Raw genomic sequence first — 23,272 nt, forward strand, 5'->3', positions numbered from 1 at the left:
AGAGAAATGCAAATCAAAACAACTCTGAGGTATCTCCTCACCCCTAGCAGATTGGCTAAAATGAAAGAAGGGGAGAGTAATGAATGTTGGAGGGCATGTGGCAAAATTGGGACATTAATGCATTGCTGGTGGAGCTGTGAACTGATCCAGCCATTCTGGCTGGCAATTTGGAATCATGCTCAAAGGGCTATAAAAGAATGCCTGCCCTTTGATCCAGCCATACCATTGCTGCGTTTGTACCCCAAAGAGATCATAGATAAACAGACTTGTATGAAAATATTTATAGCTGCGCTTTTTATGGTGGCAACAAATTGGAAAAGGAGGGGATGTCCTTCAATTGGGGAATGGCTGAACAAACTGTGGTATATGCGGGTGATGGAATGCTATTGTGCTAAAAGGAATATTAAACTGGAGGAGTTCCAGGCGAACTGTAGAGACCTCCGGGAACAGATGCAGAGTGAAAGGAGCAGAGCCAGAAGAATATTGTACACAGAGACTGATATACTGTGGTAAAATTGAATGTAATGGACCTCTGTACCAGCAGCAATACAATGACCCAGGACAATTCTGAGGGATTTATGGTAAAGGAGCTACCCACATTCAGAGGAAGGACTGCAGGAGAGGAAACATATAAGAAAAACAACTGCTTGAACGCATGGGTTGGGGTGGACATGATTGAGGGTGTGGACTCGAAACTACCACACCAATGCAACTACCAACAATTTGGAAATTGGTCTTGATCAAGGACACATGACAAAACCAGTGGAAATGTGCATCGGCCATGGGTGGGGTGAGTGCGGGGGACGAAGGGGAAAGGAGGAGGGTGAATCATGTAACCATGTTAAAAATGAATATTAATAATTGTTTGAAAATAAAATAAAATAAAATAGTTAATCTGTGCATGGGATTTAATAATACAGGTACTAAAAATTTGGCATTTTGTAAAAGATGGAATTTCTAAACAGTGTTGTATTTGACTAGGGCTGTATGAATTGTTTTTAAAAATGTGTACCATGTATAAGAAGGAACTCTTTATCTAGAGATTAACATATGTTCAGGCACAAATTGCTAGAAAGTAATGATGAAGGAATACAAAATATGTATGCATTTGGACTCTAAAGAGAATTAAGTTTTCCACCTGAATAGGTAAAGGATATATGACATGCAAACTGTATGAAATTAACAAGGAAAATTTGACCAGCCCAGGAATCTAATAGGGTTAGACTTGAGGGTTAGTTGCAATTAAACATAGTATCTTTCCTCTTTTTGCAATAATGGTAAAGGCGGAGAAGCCAGAGGAAATAAGAGTAATGGATAAAAATAATAGGTGTGAATACTAGGTGCAAAACAGATACAATAAATTGTAAATCAGAATAATATTGATGTAATTTAATCAGTTATATAGCAATGTTTTGAAGTAAAAGGAAACTAAACTGGAGGTTCTATTCTGTTTTAAACAGAGGTTTGAAAGGAATAAGAGTAAATGCTTTGGAATTCAGTTTGTTTACAGACTGAAAGATTGCTAAAGGACTTAAAGTTATTTCGAAGTTGTGGAGTTCAAACTAAAATCTGTTGAGAATAATTTATTATGAAAATTTTGATACATGAAAAAATTTAAACTGATAATCTCACTTGTTAAAGAGGGATGAGAGACAAAAACCTAAACCAAGCCAAGCAGCCTTAGGATAAATTGCTCACAAGCTATTAAGCCCTTCCTTGCACACAGGAAGGAGAAAGAAATACTTATAATCGATAAGCCCTATGCTAAAGGCACAGTGTCTCAATTCTTGGGAGTTATTGCTTAACACTTGCAGGGATACCAAATGGTATATTTGTTTTTATGATGGTAACAGTGAATCAGAGAAAGTGAAGAGGTATGTTGTGTTTGAACACAGAAGAAAGAGAGGCTTGATCTAATGTGCCTAAAGCTTGAGTATGCAGATTTGTGACAGGTGAATGGAAGTTGTGTTCTGCTCTTTAAGCAGAGGGTTTTTAGGGGAAAAGAGAGAGGGAGAAGGAGAGAGAAGGGGAGATGAAAGAGAACAGATAAATATTCTACTCTTATAATTGGATCCTTGACCTAGGGATAACTTCTAAAATTAATGTATATGGTATTGGAAAAATCACAAATGATTCTGGAATTTCTCTGGAAAGTTACCCTGAAGTGATTCTTGTATGGTCTTGTCTTAGTCCTTTGGATGGCCTAGGTTCAGGAGATAATACAGCCCTGATTTATATTTACTATGGAGCTACTCAATCCAGCACTCCTGTTCCTTAATTCAGGTTTTGTGACTAAAGTGTGATGTTAATTATTACCAAAATATTTAAGTATAACTGAGTGATCAGCCTTGTAAGGATGTGATAGGCTTGTTTGAGGGTATGTAAAATTATTTCTAGACTGCTGCTTAGCAGAATTTCTCTGAGCTGTAATGGGTAAGACTTGTCTTTTAAGGAAGGAGAAGGCTTCTGGGATCTAATGGTGATACAGAGAATGTTCTGTGATGGGTAGAGAGGCAATTCTAGGGCTCAACCTGGACTGGACCTCTTCTGACCATCTAAACTACTAATCCTCGAGTGGCAAAACGATGGCATGAGCCAGTGACAGTTTTGGTCTCTACATGGAACCCCCGCACTATGTGTCCCTTAGGACATTAGGAAATGTTTTCCCTATCTGCCTTCTCTTTTGTGACAAGTTCCCATAATCAGCACATGATGCCAATTACAAAATTAAAGTTTCCATTTCCCCAAATAACCTATTAGGTTACTAATTGAAAATTATCAAATTGTTAGGGCACATACTTTGAGAAGTAGGTAAAGGTTAGTAATAAATGACTTGTATCTGCAGCCTTAATTGACCACAGTTGAAATTTGGATCTTGAGCTTGGAAATATAACCCAAAGCTTTCTGGATTTCCTCCAGAATCTGGGATAAAGAAATCCATCTGTAAAATATTGTTATTCAAGTATTTATAGATGTCATATTAATGTGAGCTTTGCAAAAGGATATTCTGTAACAGAAACATCACATGCCAACTCTGCAAAAGTCTGCAAGCCTTCAGGATCCTGGCATTCACTGTAGACATGCCCTGAAAACCATGTGCCCACAGCTCCTCCTCCTCTCAGGGATTCTATGCCCTTATCAGCTATGAAGAAGCTACAGAAGGCTGAAACAATTGCCCCATTACCTTAGATATTTGGAGGAGGAGGGAGACGGCATGGGACATTGTACCACCATAGTTTAAATTTTTTTTCAGGCAAACTATAGGCAGGAACATTCCTTTGCTCCCACTATGTACCCTTACCTGACACAGAGTCAAAGATTTGGCTCAGTTACTAGTAGAGGGGGAATTGAGGCGGAACAATGAAGCCTCCTGGCCCCGGGTGTCAGATAGATCTACCTACTGAGAATGGGCTGGAGGGGTCCTGCAGGCTCATATGTGGGCTGGTCTGTGGTGCAAATTGGGAATTAAAGTTGAAGTTCATTTATATGCTTGTCAATTGGCAGGGCACGCTGATAAAACTTGTCTTTCAGGACAAAATTGCTCAGCCCGGAAGGGGGCTGCATTGCCAGTGCCACCACCCCACCTCTCAGCCTCTCCCCTTTGCCCTGTGCTCACAGTTGCCCGCTTACTCCCCTCTGAGATCTGGCCCAGCCCCTATGTCATCAGCACAGGCCTAAAGGAAGCCAAAACCCCAGCAAGAAACTCAGCTGAATTGGGATGGTTGCAGTGCAATGAGTGGAGGAGAAATGACCGCCCTCACCTGTTGGACCCAACAGAGACATTGTTGCTAGACCCAAACTGACTGCTCCTACCCTGGCAATCCCCAACCCTGGGCACCTGAATGCTGTAGCAGGGAGAGTCTTCTTCTCACTCTTCATCTTTGTGAATGCCTGTCCCCCAGACAACAACTGACTGTGGGCTCTGCTTGAACTCTCAATCTCGTTATTCTATGGGTATTGAGGCCCCGGGGGTTATGGGGAACCCAAACCCTCCAAACGCTCTGTATGTTCCCTCAATCACAGACGATAAGGCCAAAATCCAATGTAAATGAGGACATGAGCTCATTCTTACCCTGGGGGACCTACAGGCTAATGGCACTTGTTTTTTTGGAGTCTGAGGCAGTTCTCAGTAGTTCATTTCTTGCTCCTCACTGTGTGTTTGGTACTGGAAAGCCCCTCCTGGTACATGGTCGGCCTATACCAGGGCCTTATGCCTTGTCTATCCCCCTGTACCTTAAGAACAAAGGATGCTACAGATAACCCTGTAATTTGCATCCTGGTTCATATTATTCCCCAGGTATACTATTATTCAGGGGAGGGAGGTAAAGAACGTTTGGAAGGGATGAAGATTGGTGAACACCCGGCAGGCCTTGTCTGGCATTGTAGAGTGCCCATCCTCATCCCAATTTTGGTAGGGCTGAGTATAGGAGGAACTGCAGCTCTAAGCACTGCTGGCCTGGTTCAAGGAAACCAGAATTCCCAGTCTCTCTCTTATTAGAAACCTTCATTAATTTCTTGAAAAATCACTATCCTCTCCGGAAGAAAAAGTTCTCCAAAAGAGGAGAGGACTGGCCCGCCTTTTCTTTAAGCAAGGAGGTCTCTGTGTGGCTCTGGGAGGAACCTGTTGTGTCTATGCCAGTCACTCCAGGGTTATCCAAGAGAGTCTGTTTCTTGTTAGACCCACTTCTACTACTACTCCTTGGGCTCTCACTGGGATATGACCATCATAAATGACAGTGAGTCAAAGGTTTGACTTAGTCCCAACAGGAGTGGGGAATGTAATGGAGCAGAGAAGGCACAAAAGTAACAGAACCCCTCAGGGGGCTGCAGCCTAGCTGGGTATTCACCCAATCTCTTATCTCACCTCCCTTCTGTCAGCTTGCCTGACCCACCCTGACCCTGCTGTAGTGCTCCATCCTGCTTCTGAGAAATTACTTGCTTGCTTAAGGAATGTATGTTTGAATACACAAATCCTATGCTTTGAAATGTGCGCCAAGGAAAATTCCCGCCAACTTATTTTCCTATATATGTTCTGTGCTTACTTATGGGCGGCATGATTCTCTCTCATGTGAGGAGGATGCCCTGGTCGGCCGGTTATTAAAGGTCCCTAAAACTTCTAAACCTGAGTGTTTGACGTTTTTCAGGAGGCGTCCCACTTCAGAACCACAGGGCAGAATAGAAATTGATCAACCCACAGGGCATCTCTTGAAAACTTCTCCAAAACTGAAAATTCCCATGAACATTATAACCAAAATCCAGAGCCTCCTGGTCAAATAAATCATATTTTAAGCAGCCAGAAAGAAAATATTAAAATACTGAAGAGCTACATGTTTTTTTCAGTCACTACTCTGAAGAGGAGAACTTGGAATACAGTATTCCAGAAGGTAAAGGATATAACAATTGCCAAGAATAAATTGCCCAGCAGAAGTAAGTAACCCTTCAGGTGGGGAAATGGATCTTTTTTCCCTTTTCATTTCTTGTATATTTTTTCCAATTACATGTTAAAACAATTGTAACATTTGTTATTAAAAATTTCAAGTTCCAAATTCTCACCCTCCTTCACTTCTCTCCCACCTTCTTATGAAATAAAACAATTTGATATGGCTTATGCATATGTAGTCATGCAAAACATATTTCCAATTTAATTAGTTGTGAAAGACAACAGATTCCCTCCCCCCCCCCAAAAAAAAAGTCTCAATAAAAAGCATACATATTCCATCGGTTCTTTCTCTGGAAAGTGTATAACATTTTTCTTTTGAAGTCCTTTAGACTTGTCTTGAATCTTTGTATTGTGGAAAATAACTAAGTTTTACATCTTTCAGTATTGAATAGTATTGTGTGTAGCTTACTCATTCAGTTCACTTAACTTTGCATTGATTTAAGTAAATCTTTCCAGGTTTTTCTGAAAGCATCCTTCTCATTTACTTATAGCACAATAGTATCCCATTACTGTTATACGACAGTTTGTTCAGCCACCCCCAGTTGATTTGCATGCCATCAACTTCTATTTCTTCAACACCACAAAAAGAGCTACTACAAATATTTTCATACATAAATATCCTTTTCCTTTTTAAAAAATCACTTTTGGAGATAGATCTACAACATCCCCTTCAACATTTATTATTTCCCTTCTTTGTCATATTAGCCAATTTGATAAGTGTGAGGTGATACCTCTCTGAGACTCTTTGCAGCTGTACAACTGGGAATCCTCTGAGCAGCCTAATGAAGAGCAGCCAGAAGGATGTCCATTAAGGGAAGAATATCTTTGACCATATTTTCTCACAAAATCATCTATGAGATATTGGTGCAATTGCATAATTAGATGTAGCATCTACAGTGGATCCTGAAATTATATAAATATCTGACATTTTTTCAAGAGACAGTAAGATCTTCCTTCCTCTTTGTATAAAAGTAGGGGAACAGGGATACAAAATATTGTATGATCGAACATAACAGACTTCTCTACTAGCAGCAATGCAAGGATCCAGAGCAAGGCTCAGGGACTTATAAGAAAGAAAACTAGCCACATTCAGAGGAAGAACTGGGAGAGGAGAAACACAGAAGAAAAACAACTACTTGAACACATGGGCTGATGGGGATATTATTGGGGATGTAGACACTAAATGATAACTCTAGTACAACCATCAATAATATCGAATTAGGTCTTGATCAATGATACATGTAAAACCCAGTGGAATTGTGCGTCGGCTAAGGGGCATTAGGGGGGTCTGGGGGAGAGGGAAAGAACATGAAATATGTAACTAGGAGAAAATATTCAAAATTTAAAAAATAAAATATAAACAAAAAATAAAATAAAATACAAAATATTTTTAAAAAGAATATTGTATGCATGTTCTGGAGTGGTAATATCGTAGATCAGTTTTGCCTACCTTTTTCTTCTGTTGAAAGTGTGAGTTCATGTACAGCAAATCAATGACCATCAAAATAATATGGTACTGGCTAAGAGACAGAAGGGTGGATCAATGGAATAGACTAGAGGTAAATGACTTCAGCAAGATAGTGTTTGATAAACCCAAAGATCCTGGCTTTTGGAACAAGAACTCACTATTTGAACAAAACTGCTGGGAAAATCAGAAAACAGTATGGGAAAAATTAGGTTTAGATCAATATCTTATTCCCTATACCAAGATAAATTCAAAATGGGTAAATGACCTAAATATAAAGAGTGAAATCATAAATAAATTAAATGAACATAGAATAGTATGCCTGTCAGATCTGTGGGAAAGGAAGGAATTTAAGACCAAGCAAGAGATAGAGAACATTACAAAATGTAAAATCAATAATTTTGATTACATTAAATTAAAAATGTTTTGTACAAACAAAACCAATGCAACCAAAATTAGAAGGGAAGCAACAAACTGGGGGGGAAATTATAACAAAACTCTCTGACAAGGGTCTAATTTCCCAACTATATAAGGAACTAAGTCAAATTTACAAAAAATCAAGCCCTTCTCCAATTAACAAAGGGTCAAAGGATATGAATAGGCAGTTTTCAGGTGAAGAAATCAAAACTCAATAATCACATGAAAAAGTGTTCTAAATCCCTCCTGATTAGAGAAATGCAAATCAAAACAACTCTGAGGTACCACTTCACACCTAGCAGATTGATCAATATAAAAGTAAAGGAAAATAATGAATGTTTGAGGGGATGTGGCAAAATTGGGATACTAATGCATTGCTGGTGGAGTTGTGAATTGATCCAACCATTCTTGAAGGCAATTTGGAACTATGCTCAAAGGGCTTTAAAAGACTGTCTGCCCTTTGATCCAGCCATACCACTGCTGGGTTTGTACCCCAAAGAGAAAATAGGGAAAACACTTATACAAAAGTATTCATAGCAGAGCTCTTTGTGGTGGCAAAAAAATTGGAAAATGAGAGGATGCCCTTTGATTGGAGGGAATGGCTGGACAAATTATAGTAAATGATGGTGATGGAATATTACCTTGCAATAAGAACCAGGAGAACATTGTACACAGAGACTGAAACATTGTGGGATGATCATATGTAATAAACTTTGCTACTGATAGCAATGCAATGACCCAGAACAATCCTGAGGAACTTATGAAAAGGAATGCTATCCACGTTAAGAGAAAGAACTGTGGGAATAGAAACGCAGGTGAAAAATATTTGGTTTTTCATTTGTTTATAGGGGTATTGGATGTGGGGTTTTGGCTTTTAAAAGATTATTACAAAAATAATTAATATGGAAATAGGTATTGAGTGATAATACATGTATAATCTAGTGGAATTGCTTGTTGGCTCTGGGAGGGGAAAAGGAAAAGGGGAAGGAAAGTACATGAATCATGTAACTATGAAAACAGAAACTGCTGATGGGAGCAATTTGCTTCTCTATTTCTCTATATGTCTCTGGCTATTTTACTTTTAATATATGCATATCTCTATGTGTCTGTGTATCACCCATTATTTCATAGCATCCAGTGATTTGTTTCCAGAGGAAAGTAGGCAAGAAAACTACCCCCCTACTTGTCCTAAGGTTTTTAAAAGGCTGGCCTGAAAATGAATTGGCATGTGGGCAGTGTCCATTGTCACCATTATTATTCAATCTAGTGCTGGAAATGTTCATTACAGCAAATAAGAAAAGAAAAATAATTTGAGGGAATAAGAATAGGCAAAGAAGGAGCAAAATTATGACCTTTTGCACATTATATGATTTATTAGTGAATCCCAGAAACTTAACCAGAAAATTAATGTAAATAACTCAGAACTTCAGGAAAGTTGCTTGATGTAAAATACCACCACAAGAAAGTTGCTTGATTTAAAATACCACCACAGAAATCATCACTCTTTTTATACATTGCCCAAAAAAGTCAAGCAGAAAGAGATCAAAAGAGAAATTCTATGTAAAATAGCTACAAAAGTAAAAAGACTCATAACTCTATTCCTTCATTTAAAATCGTGTTTAATTATGTATTGCACTTTTTCAGAATAATCATAGTAATGTTGAAAAGATAAATGTTGAACATTTATCTAGCAATTTAAGGTTTAAACAGTACTTTCTCTCTTGTCTTGAGTGATCTCGAAAATAATGCAGTGTGGAAGGGGTTAACATCATTTCCATTTTAAAGATGAGAAAATGGGGCTGGAAAAAGCAGGTAACAAGAAGTTTCCTATGGAAACCTAGAATAAGAGATGGGAAGCAATATCACAGAGAATAGAAGCTGGTTAAAGTCTAGGAACATCAGTCGCCATAGCCAATGAGACCTCACAATACAAAAGAAAAGGCCTAGGTATGGCCCTAGAGAAGAAAATATGAGATATCAGAACTAGGAGCACCTTTACAGCATAGAAGAGGAGACCTAGGGGTAGCCTTAGCACCACAGAATTTCAGAAATAAAAGAGTTCTTAGAATATAGATAAAAGGAAGCATTAAAAGTTTGTTACATTTTTTCATTGATTCTTTTTATATTCTTGATCTTTTATTCTTCCAAATGAATTTTACTATTACTTTTTTAGCTCAATAACAATTTTTTTTGGTAATTTAATTGGGATGGCACTCAATAAATGGATTAGTTTAGGTAGAATTGTCATTTTAATTATATTAGCTCTGCCCATCACTAAACAATATTTCTCCATTTATTTGGATCTGACTTTATTTGTGTAAAAGTTATTTTATAATTGTGTTTATGTAGTTCCTGGGTTTGTTTTGGGAGGTATACACCCAGGTAGTTTATTCTGTACATGGTTATTTCAAATGGTATATCTCTTTCTAGCCTTGAAGGACATTGTTAGTATTATATGAAAATGCTGATGATTTATGTGGGTTTATTTTACATCCTGCTACTTTAAATTTTCAACTAACTTTTTTGTGGAATCTCTAGGATTTTTCACATACACCATCATGTCATCTACAGAGATAGTTATATTACCTCTTTGCCCATTTTGATTCCTTCAATTTCTTTTTCTTCTCTTTTTGCTATTGCTAACATTTCTAATACTATGTTAAAAATTATTGGTGATAATGGGCATCCTTATTTCATTTCTGATTTTATTGGGAAAGCTTCTAGATTATCCCCAATACAAATAAGACTTCCTGATGGTTTTAGGTAGATGCTTTGTATTATTTTTAGGTATCCATTTATACCTAGATTTTCCAGTGTTTTTAATAGGAGCAAGGGCTATAGTTTGTAAAAAGGCTTTTTTTGCATCTATTGATATAATTATATGGTTTTTATTACTTTTATTATTGATATAATAAATTATGTTTACAATTTTCCTTATATTAAGCCATTCCTACATTCCTGGTATAATTCTTTTTTCATCACAATGTATAAACTTTGTGATATATTGTTGTAGTATCCTTGCTAGTATTTTGTTTAGGATTTTTACATCCATATTCATTAATGAAATTGGTCTGTAGTTTTCTTTCTGTTTTTGTTGTCATGGGTATTAATACCACATTTGCTTCATAAATTCCTTTATCTTTTATTTCAAATAATTTAATACCGGAATTAGTTGATTTTTGAATATTTAGTAGAATTTACAGAAAGTATCTGGTCCTGATATTTTTTCTTAAGGAGTTATTCTGTGGCCTGTTCAATATCTTTTGCTAAAATATATTTCCTGGGGCAGCTGGGTAGCTCAGTGGAGTGAGAGTCAGGCCTAGAGACAGGAGGTCCTAGGTTCAAACCCGGCCTCAGCCACTTCCCAGCTGTGTGACCCTGGGCAAGTCACTTGACCCCCATTGCCCACCCTTACCAATCTTCCACCTATGAGATAATACACCGAAGTACAAGGGTTTAAAAAAAAATCTAAAAAAAAAAAAAACCCAAACAAATAAAATATATTTCCTTCTCCCATAGTCTAGGCAGTTTGTTTTTTGTAAGTATTTTTCCATTTCACTTAAATTGTTAAACTTATTTTCATATAACTGAGCAAAATAACTCCCAATAATTGCTTTCATTTCATCTTCATTGGGGGTATATTCACTTAATTTTTAATCCTAGTGGTTTGATTTTCTTCTCTTTTTTTAATCATATTAACCAATGGTTTATCAAAACTATCTGGAACTGGCTAAGAAATAGAAAGGTATGTGGAATAGGACAGATATAGAGCAAACAGCAATAAAAGATTATAGTAACCTTGTATTTGAGAAAAGAGTCAATCCCAGTTTTGGGGATAAGAAATTACTATTTGGTAAAAATTACTGGGACAACTGAAAGCTAGTTTGGCAGAAACTAGATATAGACCAATATCTTATACCATTCACTAAGATAAGATCAAAATGAATACATTATCTAGACATAAAAAGAGATATCATAAACAGATTAGAAGAAGGGGAAATATATTACCTATCAGATTTATGGATAAGAGGAATTTCTGAGCCAACAAGAGATGAAGAACATTGTCCAATGTTAAATAGACAATTTTACCTATATTAAATTGAAAAGGTTTTACACAATTAAAATAAATGTTACTAAGATTAGAAGGAAAGTAGAAAATTGGGGGGAGGGAAATTTTATAGACAGCCTCTCGGATAGAAGACTCATATTTAAAATATATAGAGAACTTTGTCAAATTTATAAGAATAAGAGCCATCCTCCAATTGATAAATGGATAAAAGATACAAATATACAATTTTGGGATGAAGAAAGCAATATGATATAGGTATATGAAAAATATAGGTATATGAAAAAATGCTCTAAATCACTACTGATTAGAGAAATGTAAATCAAAACAATTCTGAAGTATCATTTCAAACCCATCAGATTGGCTAAAATGACAAAAAGGCAAAATGACAAAAGTTGGAGGGAATGTGGAAAAATGGGAATGCTAACATACCGGTGGTGGAGCTATGAACTTATCCATCCATTTTGAAGAACAATTTGGAATCACACCCAGAGAGTTTTAAAACTGTGTATACTCTTAGGCCCAGCAATATCATTGCTGTGTGTTTCCCAAGGAGATCAGAGAAAAAGGAAAAGAATTTATATGTTCCAAAATATTTATATCAGCTCTCTTTGTGATGGCAAAAAAACCTGGAAATTGAAGGGATGCCCATCAATTAGGGAAATGGCTAAACAAATTGTGTTATATAATTATAATGGAATAGTACTGCACCATAAAAAATGAGCAGGTTAATATTTTTAATTGGAAACGATTACATGTATTAATGAAAAGTGATATGAGTAGAGTCAAGATAAATTTATATATAGCTACAGATTTAACACTTGAAGAATCATTTGTAGATGTCACGTCCAGAGAAAGAACTGAAAAATGAAAACATGAATAGTATAATCCAGTGGTTCCCAAACTTTTTTGGCCCACCACCCCCTTTCCAGAAAAAATATTATTTAGCGCCCCCAGGAAATTATGAAACTTTATTGAATTCAGAATAGAATGTAATACAAAAGAAGTGTGGCCATCACTGCTCCCCTGGATTGCTGTAGCACCCACCAGGGGGCGATAGTGCCCACTTTGGGAATCACTGGTATAATCTATACATATACATTTCTGTCTCCTGGATGATGTGTTTTATGATGTGAGGATGGAGGAAGAGCCTGAGGCACTTGTAAATAAATTCTATTAATAAGAAAAAAAGAACTTATTTCGAGAACTTATTTGGCAAAGGGCTTTATAAATTATCTCTCTTTTATCTTTACAGTACAACCTGGTGAGGAACTTTATTGTCATAATTATATAAACACTGATATTATATAATACACTTTAATAATGCCACTCATTATCAGTATTTTATACAGGAGAAAATTGGAGCAAAGAGATTTAGGGATTTATATTGGTCTATATACCTAGTAACTCTCTAAGGTCAGATTTAAACTCTAGTCTTTCTGACTCCTGATGCAGGTCTTTAGACCCTGTACCACCTAGATGCCTATCTTAAGAGCTGAGGCAGATTCTTTTTTTCCATTTTATTTTATTTTTTTTAATGTTATCTTTATTTTATTCCAACAGATTGACACATAGGTTTCCCAAAGTTATATGATTCATGTTGAATCTTCCCTCTTCCCTCCTCTCTTCCCTCCCCCATCCTGGAGTTCACAAGCAATTCCACTGGGTTCTACATATATTATCATTCAAAACATATCTCCATATTATTCATTTTTGTAAGTGAATAATCATATAAAACCAAAACCCCAAATCATATACCCAAATAAACATGTAATAAAACATGTTTTCATCTGCATTTCTACTCAAACAGTTCTTTCTCTGGAAGTGGACAGAATTCTTTTTCAAAAGTCCCTCAAAACTGTCCTATCTTGAAAGGTTGGTGAAGCCTTGGAATTCCAAAACTCAATTTACTTTTCTGAAAAATAGAAGTAATAATATCCCTTAGGGAGAATGGGAAAATTAAATGAGATTCTGCATGTATAGCTGAGGTTTGGAGCTGCTCTCTCTTAATCTACACTTATACTAGCTACTTAGGACTTTTCTTGAATCTCCCTTCAGATTTTTAGAGGTAACCTTGAGATCATGAGGAGAGAAGGTCATGGCTCATAATCCTTCTACACTGCATTTCTTCTGGGATTATCAATTGATATAATTAATTTAACCCTCCTGACTCAATTAATTTTAAGAAGTATATTTACTGATGTGATAGTCAACACACAAAACACAGCCCTTCTCTTCCCTACCCAGCCCCTAAAAAATCTGTGATCCACTTTTTCTCTTACATGGTCTTTGGAAATCTTCAATTTCTGGGGTTGTCCTTGGGAAGATGGGGAAAACAGAGGAAAACAAACCATCCCTACATGGATCAAAGTGACTATGCTAATGTGCTCAAGCACTATTCCCTGTGCCTCATATTTTCCATTAGGTAAAATCAAGTCTGTCCTCTATTTGCTTTCTTATTGGCCTGATTGTTCACATGGAATCTTAGTTCCTTTACTCTTTCTTTGTGTTGACCTATATAGAAGCCATATGCTAATGTGGCCTGGGAAACAATGAGTGATGTGAAATTTATTATTGATTTATAGCTAAGAGTTTTGTTAATGATAAGAGTAACCATTATAGTCAAGCTTTATCAGTGTAACCAAGTTTTAAGGCTTTGAATATTATTACTCAAATTTCAATAAGCAAGCAAAATAAGATGCTATTTGAAGGAGACAGGAGAGATGGATGAAGGATAATTCAACCTGGTCACAAGATGTTTTCTGCTAGTACAGGGAGTGGTAGATAAGAGACCTTTTGGAGAATGTTCTGAGGAGAAGACTAATTCTATGCCTCCCCCTCCATAATACCATGAACTCTAGAAAGTCCCTGGTCTGGGAGTGCAATGTGGGATTGGTTCTTACAAGAGGACATTGGCCTAATTTGGTTTTTCAGGTCACCATGATGGGTGAGAAAGGTCATGGACATCTAGTTAGATAAAAGAATTAACCAATCACAATCCCAGTTTGTGTGTGTATGGGCAGTTTCTGGATTTCTAAACTGTATAAAAAGCTATTCTAACTATGTCAGAGGTCTTTGGTTACTAAAGGACCATTGACCTCTTTTTGGTAATAAATAGCGACAATCTGGCCTTTTGTATTTCAGTCTCTTATTATCACAGATTTATTGTGACAGTTTGGACAAAAGCTCACTGAAATGAAAACTGGCTATAGTGGTGTACAAATCCTGGGTACAAATCTTGCCTTTTATGCTTAGGTCTTGTGTGTCTTTTGGCAAGTTCTTTAACTTTTCTGGGCCTTGGTATTCTCTTCTGTATAATGAGGAGCTTAAAGTCAAAGGCCTGTGAGGTCCTTTCCACTTCTAGAGCTGGGATCCTCTGACTAGCCCAGCTATACACAATTATGTGTGTGTATATACACAACTATGCCCACTGATGGCAGGATTACTTTGGCCACATTAACATTTGAAATATGCTAATGGGATCACATAGAGATGGTACCCACAATTTATCCTGGATTATTTATAACCACATGTAATATTTCTTCAAGAGAAAGCACAATCTTCCTTGCTCTTTGTAGAAATGGTAGGGGTCTATAAGTACAGAATAGTCTATATATCTTCAGATATGGTCACAGTGTGTGTTAGTAAGACATTTTATTGGGTAGGGGAATAACAGAAAATTACTGATAGAAGAAGATAATTTTAAAAACTGAAAATAGCTATAATATATAATGGAAATATGGGAAGTGGGACTTGCCCTCCATCTATACCCCATTCTCATCCCTATTTCAAGCAGGTCAGATCCATTTCCTGAGCATCAATTCTTTCCTCTGGATAATGGGGATCATTATACTTGCCATCCCTACCTCACAGAGGTCTGGTGAAAATTCAATGAGGCATGCAAAATGTGTTTTATAATTCTTAAAGCATTTTTGAAGTTCTGTATAGCATACTTCAACCTTCAAAAATTAACTGGGATGGGGGCAGCTGGGTAGCTCAGTGGATTGAGAGCCAGGCCTAGAGACGGGAGGTCCTAGGTTCAAATCCAGCCTCAGACACTTCCCAGCTGTGTGACCCTGGGCAAGTCACTTGACCCCCATTGCCTACCCTTACCACTCTTCCACCTATAAGTCAATACACAGAAGTTAAGGGTTTAAAAAATAAAAAAAATAAATAAAAATAAAATTAACTGGGGTCAGTCAAGTACTTGAGTATAGGCCAGACTTATTGGCAGCTGGCCAGTAGATGTTCAATGTGTTTGTCTTGTTTGATGAATAGTCATGTATGATGAACAGATGATTCACCTAGCATACTGGACTGCTATTAGCTTCTCTATTCCTCTCACTCTGGCTCTGCCACTATCTTGCTCTGTATAGGTGCTTGCACATTTGTACATGTGTGCATATCTACTGTTTTCTATTACAGAAGATAGGGATTTCATTCTGAATGCAACTGAGTATGCAGACACACAAGTTTCCCCATAGCAATTGGTAATTGAGATTATCTGATGTTTCCCTTTCTAGACACTGAATACTTCCTCAGCAGAAACTCCCATTCTGAAGGGGAGGCTCCTACCTACAGTCCATATTGTGATATTTTCCTGCTATAGAGACTTGACCAGTATTGTCCTCTTCCCCTACCTCTCTTTAGAGGCTAAGAGTATGACTGAGGCTCAATATGACTGTCATAACTCCTTTCAGTTCCTCACCAATTCAGCAATGAAATTAGTAAAGCAGAACTTGGATCAAAAAAAGGAATTTGAGACCTTCCTTAGTGGTCCATAAGATGTAATTCAGAACCAATCACAACCTTAGTTAAATCTGTATCACTGGACTTTATATAATTACTAAACTATGTAAAAAGCTGCTCTGCTTGTGTTGGGGATCTTTGGCTATTTTGAAATCATTAACATCTAGTATTAGTAACTGCTAGCCTTGCCAATAAATAGATGAGTTCATGGGAAAAAAGAGAGAGACTCCAGACGAAGTAGAATTCAGACAAGAAGAACACAATGAAGCCTAGATGCACTCTTTCAGCATTCCTCCCTGATCAACTTCCATATTCCCAGCAGAGATACACAGACTGACTTTTGGGTTCCTACCTAGGGTCCATATTGGGATCCCCTCCTGCTTCTGGGACTTTTCCAGCATTCTTTCTTTCTTGCCCTTATGTCCCTCTAGTGAAAAACAGATTCTCCTCTCTTGTTTTAGGAGGAAGGTGGTGGAGGAGAGAGTGGTGCAGGGAGAGAGTGGGACTGAAATTGTATTTCCATTTACCTAGAGTCAGTCCTAGCTTATGGACACTAAAATTCATAGAGTCTCTTCCCAGGTTATCCCACACACCCTCCCCTAATGCTGCATATTAACAAAGATATGGAAAGAGAGCAGTGTAGAAATTGAAAAACTCCATAGGTTGTCTCTTGATATACCCCCCAAAAGTGAAAATTTCCAGAAACATTACAGCAAAAATGCAGAACTTTCAGATTAAAGAAAATACATTGCAAGTAGACAGTACTGAAGAGCCACAGTGAGGATCACACACAATTTCTCCGTCACTACTACAGAGAAAAGGAGAACTTGGAATGGAGTATTCTAGAAAGCAAAAGATAGAGGCTATCACCAACAATATGTTGTTCAGAAGAATGCAGAATAATGTTACAGGGACAAAAATGAACCTTTAATAAAATAGGGGACTTCCAAGAATTCTTATTTTAAAAAGAAGACTTGTATAAAAGCTTTGAAGTGGAAACAAAGGAGTTAAAAGAAATATAAAATGGTGAAAATAAATAAATAATTGTGAGGTACTAAACAAGGATAAAGTGCTTACATTCTAAATTGGGAAAATAAAACAATGAATCCTATCATCATCAGGAGTTCTAGAGGGAGGCTAATGAGACAGAGGACTAGGGAGTGGTTCTGTTATATCTTGATGATCATGAAAAAAAGTTGGGGAAACTATATTAATGAGGAAGAAAGAAGGAAAAAGAAAGTTAGGGGAAATTATCTCAAATAAGCAGTATGTACAAGAAAATGCCTATAGAAAAAATAGGAAAAGGTAGTAGAGCTTAAGGCCCTTGAACCTACCTCTCATCTGAACTGGTTAAAAGAGAGAAGACACACACCCATACACACACACAATATTGAGCAAATTTTTGTTCAGTAGAGAAAAAGAGAAAGGGGAGAAAGGGGAGGAGGAAAGCAGTGGGGGGTTGATTAAGGGAGGGATTATTTATAGACTAAAAAAACCAAGAACATACAAAATATTGTACTTTTTGGATTAGGAAATAATGGGAATCTAAGGGGTTGTCTGTAAGCTTGGGAATGTCTGAAAAAGTTATGGCCAACAAATATGATACAATAATATTCTGCTATTAGAAATGATGAAGGGGATGGTTTCAAAGAAACCTAGGAAGTCACATTCACAAATGCAAAATGAAAAGAAAAAGAACAAAGGAACCTTTTATACCATGAGAACAATATTGTCAAGATTAACATCTTTGAGAAGTTTAGAACTTTGATCAGCATAAAGACCAACCATGATTCTAGAGGACTAGGAGGTAAAACATGCTTCCACCTCCTGAGAAAAAGGTGAAAAACTCCAAATGTAAAATGATACATGCATGTATATATTTATGTGTATGCACACATGTATGTTCACATTTTTTCTTTTGGACCTGGGCATTGCTCTTGAACCTACGTGTTTATGACAGGAGTTTTATTTTTCTTTCCTTCTCAGTTATGGGTTAGGGATCTAGAAAAGAAAAGGAATATTTTCGTTAATTTCAAAATCGGAATTTAATTACAAATAGTCTACTTTGGGACCTGGAGTTCCATCAGTGAACCACATCAAAGAGCAATCTTGCTGAAAGAGCCCTAGTCAGCGAAATGACTAGTAATACCTCACATTTTCCTGAACTTTTAGAATAACAAACCACTTTTGACCCTACTACTCTGAGTGAGGTGGTAAAAGGATTATGAGGGTTTGAAGGACTTAGTTCCAAATCCTGGGTTTGACCATGGTATACATCCTACTTCTGATGACATTGGAGACACTTACTTCCTTAACCTTTCTGGGCCTCATTTCTTTATCTGTGGTAAAGTCATTATTTTTATTTAAAAAAATTTTTTTAATAACCCTTACTTTCCATCTTGGCATCAATACTATGTATTGGCTCCAAGGCAGAAGAGTGATAAGGATAGGCAATGGGGGTCAAGTGACTTGCCCAGGGTCACACAGCTGGGAAGTATCTGAGGCCAGATTTGAACCTAGGACCTCCCATCTCTAGGCCTGGCTCTCAATCCACTGAGCTACCCAACTGCCCGCTGTGGTACAGTCATTAAACTACATGGCCTTTGAGATTCTTTACAGCTCTACAGTCAGGATCCTCTAACTGATCTAGCTAAGTACAGCCAGAAATTTGCTCACTAAGGGAAACATTCCTTTACCAGAGTAAGTCATGAAACTATCCATGTAAAGTTGGTATTCATCATGAAAGCATGAACTCTTATCAATATCTGACTTTTTCTTCAAGAAGCAATAATATCTCTTCATTTTAATACAGCATTGGGAGACTTGAGGTACAGAATATTGTGTACGTGTTCTAGGTGTGGTCATATTGCTTCTGGGTTCACTGGGTTCAGTGTAGGTTCATTGGGTAAAAGATGAATGAAAAAAGATTAAAGGAAAAAGTTAGCCTCTATAGTTCTCTGTCCTTGTCTCTGCATACTTCTCTTTCATAATATATGTTTATCTGTATGTATGTGTGTGTTCATTTCCCATGATTTTATGATACCCAGTGGTTTATTTCTGTTCTCACCTGGTTTTCTAGAGCAAAATTAGAATGAAATCCACCCCTCTAAAGTTTACGGTAGGCCTAAAAAGGAGTTGGCACGAGGCCAGGAATATGGAATTGAAGATAGACAAATCATCTTGGAAATTAATGATTTAGACCAGTTGACACTTACTTCCAAGGATGATAATTCTTGTGAGTTTCTCAAAGAAGTATTCAATAAAATAGTCTGGATACCTTGGACTTGACCTTCCAGGAATAAAAAAAAAAGTGCCTCAAATGAGATCTTCTCCATTTCATTGAACAATCATCTTTGTTCAGGCATCCTGGGACCCAATGTCAGCCCTTTGATTGATGGGCCTTCATTATCTATGCAAGCTTTCATTTCTACATTGATTCAATGGCTTAATTATTTAGTCAATTACAATGAGTAATTAAGCCAAATATGCTAGCAGCAGTGAGTTACACAATGGTGAGGGACTAAGATCTGCTGGGTTTACATGAGTTCATATGTGCTACCTAGTTAGGGAGAAATGCATTTTTATTTTAGTCATTTATTGCCAAATACCTCAGGGAGAATTTAGGATTAGGTGGACTGTACTTCTACCACATACCCTCCATTTTCTTCCATAAGAGTTTTGTGGAAGAGGGCAATACTACTTAGCTCAGAAGGAAGTATGCTGTCATACTTATTCTGAGTTCCACTTCTAGTGGGACCATGCATGTAACAAATAGAGTTGCCATCATACAAGAAAGATCCTTATCACATTCATGTGAATGTGGTCAAGTTTCTTTCTAGCTCTGATATGCTGGAGTCTAAGCAGACTTCCTGGCTCTGTCTCTTCATATGTTTAAGACCCATCTCCTGCTGATTTTCTTGAATCTTCCTCTCAGCAGTGGCATTCCATGTTCTGGGCACCTCCCCAGCTCTGCAATTCTTCGAAATTTTTCATTTTTATCTATCTATTGATAACCTCTCTGTTAAACAGAGATCTCCCAAACTGTTAATTCTGAGTTAATATCTGATTGAGTCTCCACTTCACATATAATATTGTAAGGACAGGGACTCCAGTTGTGCTCTTATAATGGACTTCTTTCCCAAATTCAAACTAAGGGAATTAAGTATTAGAAATAGTAATTTCTTTTCTGATACCCCTTTGAATAATTTTGTCTCTTTCGTCATCTCTCTCTCCCTTTCTCTTTCTCTTTCTTTCTTTCTTCTCTCTCTCTCTCTTTGTAAAAGAGAAGCAAAAGTACAAAAATAGATACTACTTTCAAATAGCATAAAATCTAATAGTGAAAAAACCATAAAAATAATTAGGTATATACATGAACCATAGCAAATAAAAGAAAAGTAATTGTAGGAGAATACCTAATTTGCTGGGAAGAACAAGAACCTGCAAGAGCTGAGATTTGATTTGAGACATGTATGTCTCTAGAGAAGTTATGATGTTATAAAGTGATAGGGATATTACAATCATTTTGACAATATATAAGATGTTTACAGCAAAACAAGAAGCCAGCATTCTTCTAGTCTCTTTTAATGATGGAAATATGATCTTCATCCACAAGGAAGGGAGAAATAATATGGAGAAGAAAACTATAGTCCAATATTATGAATGATTACAGACCCAAAGTTTTTAAACAAAATATTAGCAAGTCAACCACAGCAACATATTAAAAAGATTATATAGTATGATCAGATTTGATTTGTGGCAAAAAGGTAGCATTGTGGCAATATAATGTCGCATTTTTACAGAATATAATAAAGAATAATAACAGCATTCGTAATAATAATTTAAAATGATAGTTGTTGAGATCTCTTTATCATTTCTGATAATCTGATAAGGACAGTTTAGTTGGAACTAAGGAAATATTAAGGAAATAACAGTGGGACATGGGAGTTGTCTTTTAGCTGATACTTCCAGCTGTCTCCAGGAGCATGGAGTTTATTATATATGTTTCAAGACTCATTTCACACAAAAGTATCCCCCCGAAACTGCAGATGCGCAGAAGTTACAAATTATGTCATATCAAAACTCAAAAAGTCTCATTGGCTTCAGAACAGACCAAGGCCAAGGCTGAATTTTGACTGAGTTCTTATCAGGAAGCCAAGTTGGGGAGTATTTTTCTCAGGGTTGAATTGCCCCTGCTAAGGTTTTGGCCTTGGCTATACCAGGCAGCAGCATTCCTGGTCAAAGGGGAACAGTGTTAACCCTTTAAATTCGGGTTTGCTAGGAACTTAAAGCTTTTCAATAAGGCCACAATACTTTTCAACAAGAAATCACAAGGATCACAAAAGGGGTCAAAAGAGGAGTCTCAAATTTTTATCTATTCTCTTATTGGCTTCCCACAGATAGTGATCATTTATCTAGCATTTTAAGATTTTAAAATTGCTATGATCTCCCCAATAATCCTGTGAGGTTGGAGTTAAGTGTTATTCCCATTTTAAAGATGAGAAAATGTAGACAAAGAGCAGGTACCAGAGAAAGCTTGATCTGGATGAGACCTTAGAATATGAGATGGGAGGGACTTAACAGTATAGAAATTGGGAGATAGTCAGAGCTTGAGAACACACTGTCCTAGCCCATGGGACCTTAGAACACAATATGTCAGGCCTGGGAGGAGCCTAAGGGAAGAAAATGTCAGAAGTGAAAGATAGGTTATTAGGAGCAGGAGAGCCCTTACATAATGGTGATAAATATTAAAAATGATAAAGGCTTGTATAAATATATAAATTAGTATTTTAATTAAAGCCATGTTTATAGATAAAGTTATCAGACCACGCGCTTGTAAGCATTCAAAACTGCCGCCTCCATTACTGTCTCCGAGTCTGCTAGCCTTACTGGCAAAGAGAGAGCACTCCCTCCTAACCCAGGAGATTTAAGCCCTCTCTGCATCGACGTAGACCTCCCCATGCCCCAAAGACCCGGAAACGGAAACAGCTGGATCACGGGAAATGTAGTTTTGATACATTTCCCATGTCCATAGAAATATATACACTTCTAGATGGCTTTTCCCAATTTTCATTTTTACAATTCCCCGTGAGGTCCGGCAAAAAAAAGGTTAGTCCTTTTTTCTTCGCTGGACCTGTAAAAATAAGCAACTTCTAAATTTTTCAGGAAATTGGGGATAAAAGAAATAGATGAACAAATGGTTAAATTAGCCGCATTGACAAAAACCAATTTGGGGCTGTCCCCCACTGGCACAACAGTGTACAATTAAGACAATACATACAACTCATTTTCAACTCCCCATAGTTCAATCAACTGCACCCCAAAGTTCAAAGTTTGGTCTTCATGGTACAGTGAAGGCTTTTCAGACATCTTCATGTGTCCTCACCAAACAAGTTCGTAGTCTGGATTTTGGGGAGATGGCAAGATCCTTATTCTGAAATTATTCTCAAAAGAATTTAAACTTTACATTATAGATTACAAAACATACATTTTCTTCTAAGATTTATACAATTCAATTCCCCGTGAAATTACTCCTAAAAGAGTTAAATATACATATATTTTCACATTATCGAATTTTAAAAAACTTAACAGATATCCCCGTGAGGTAATTCTTAAACACACCTTTTTTCTAAAAAAAAGGGTACCTCAGGTTAGCTAAGGATGGCAAAATACAAAGAATAGAATTCAAGAAAAAAGATGAAAAATTAACTTGTGAAATGAAATGTAAAATGTGCAAAAAAATCTGGGGAAAATAAACTTAGACCTTTGAATGAAGGTCTAATTAAAGTGAATTCAGCAGTGTGCAATTACGCATTCAGGGCCAGGACTTAAGGAAAATGTCTCTCTCTGATCTGACTTATCATCAGCTTTTTAGGGAAGTGAGCCAAATAATTAACCAATCTTAGGTGCTTTCTAGGAATCTAAGTTGAGGGGACCCACGTCCTCTAAAGTTTTAGAAAAGACTGGGACTCCAGGACTCAAACCCCAATTTTCAAGCCCTAAAGTATTGGCATAGAACTGCTATTATGCAGATCTTAGTCAGTCAAGTCTCTGACCATGTGCTTTCTTTAGCACTATTAATGGCTTTCATATTCCCTTCTGGAATCAGAGAGGCATTTAAATCACAGTCCTATAGGCT

The sequence above is a fragment of the Gracilinanus agilis genome, chromosome X (assembly GCF_016433145.1).
Source record: "Gracilinanus agilis isolate LMUSP501 chromosome X, AgileGrace, whole genome shotgun sequence".
NCBI lineage: Eukaryota > Metazoa > Chordata > Mammalia > Didelphimorphia > Didelphidae > Gracilinanus > Gracilinanus agilis.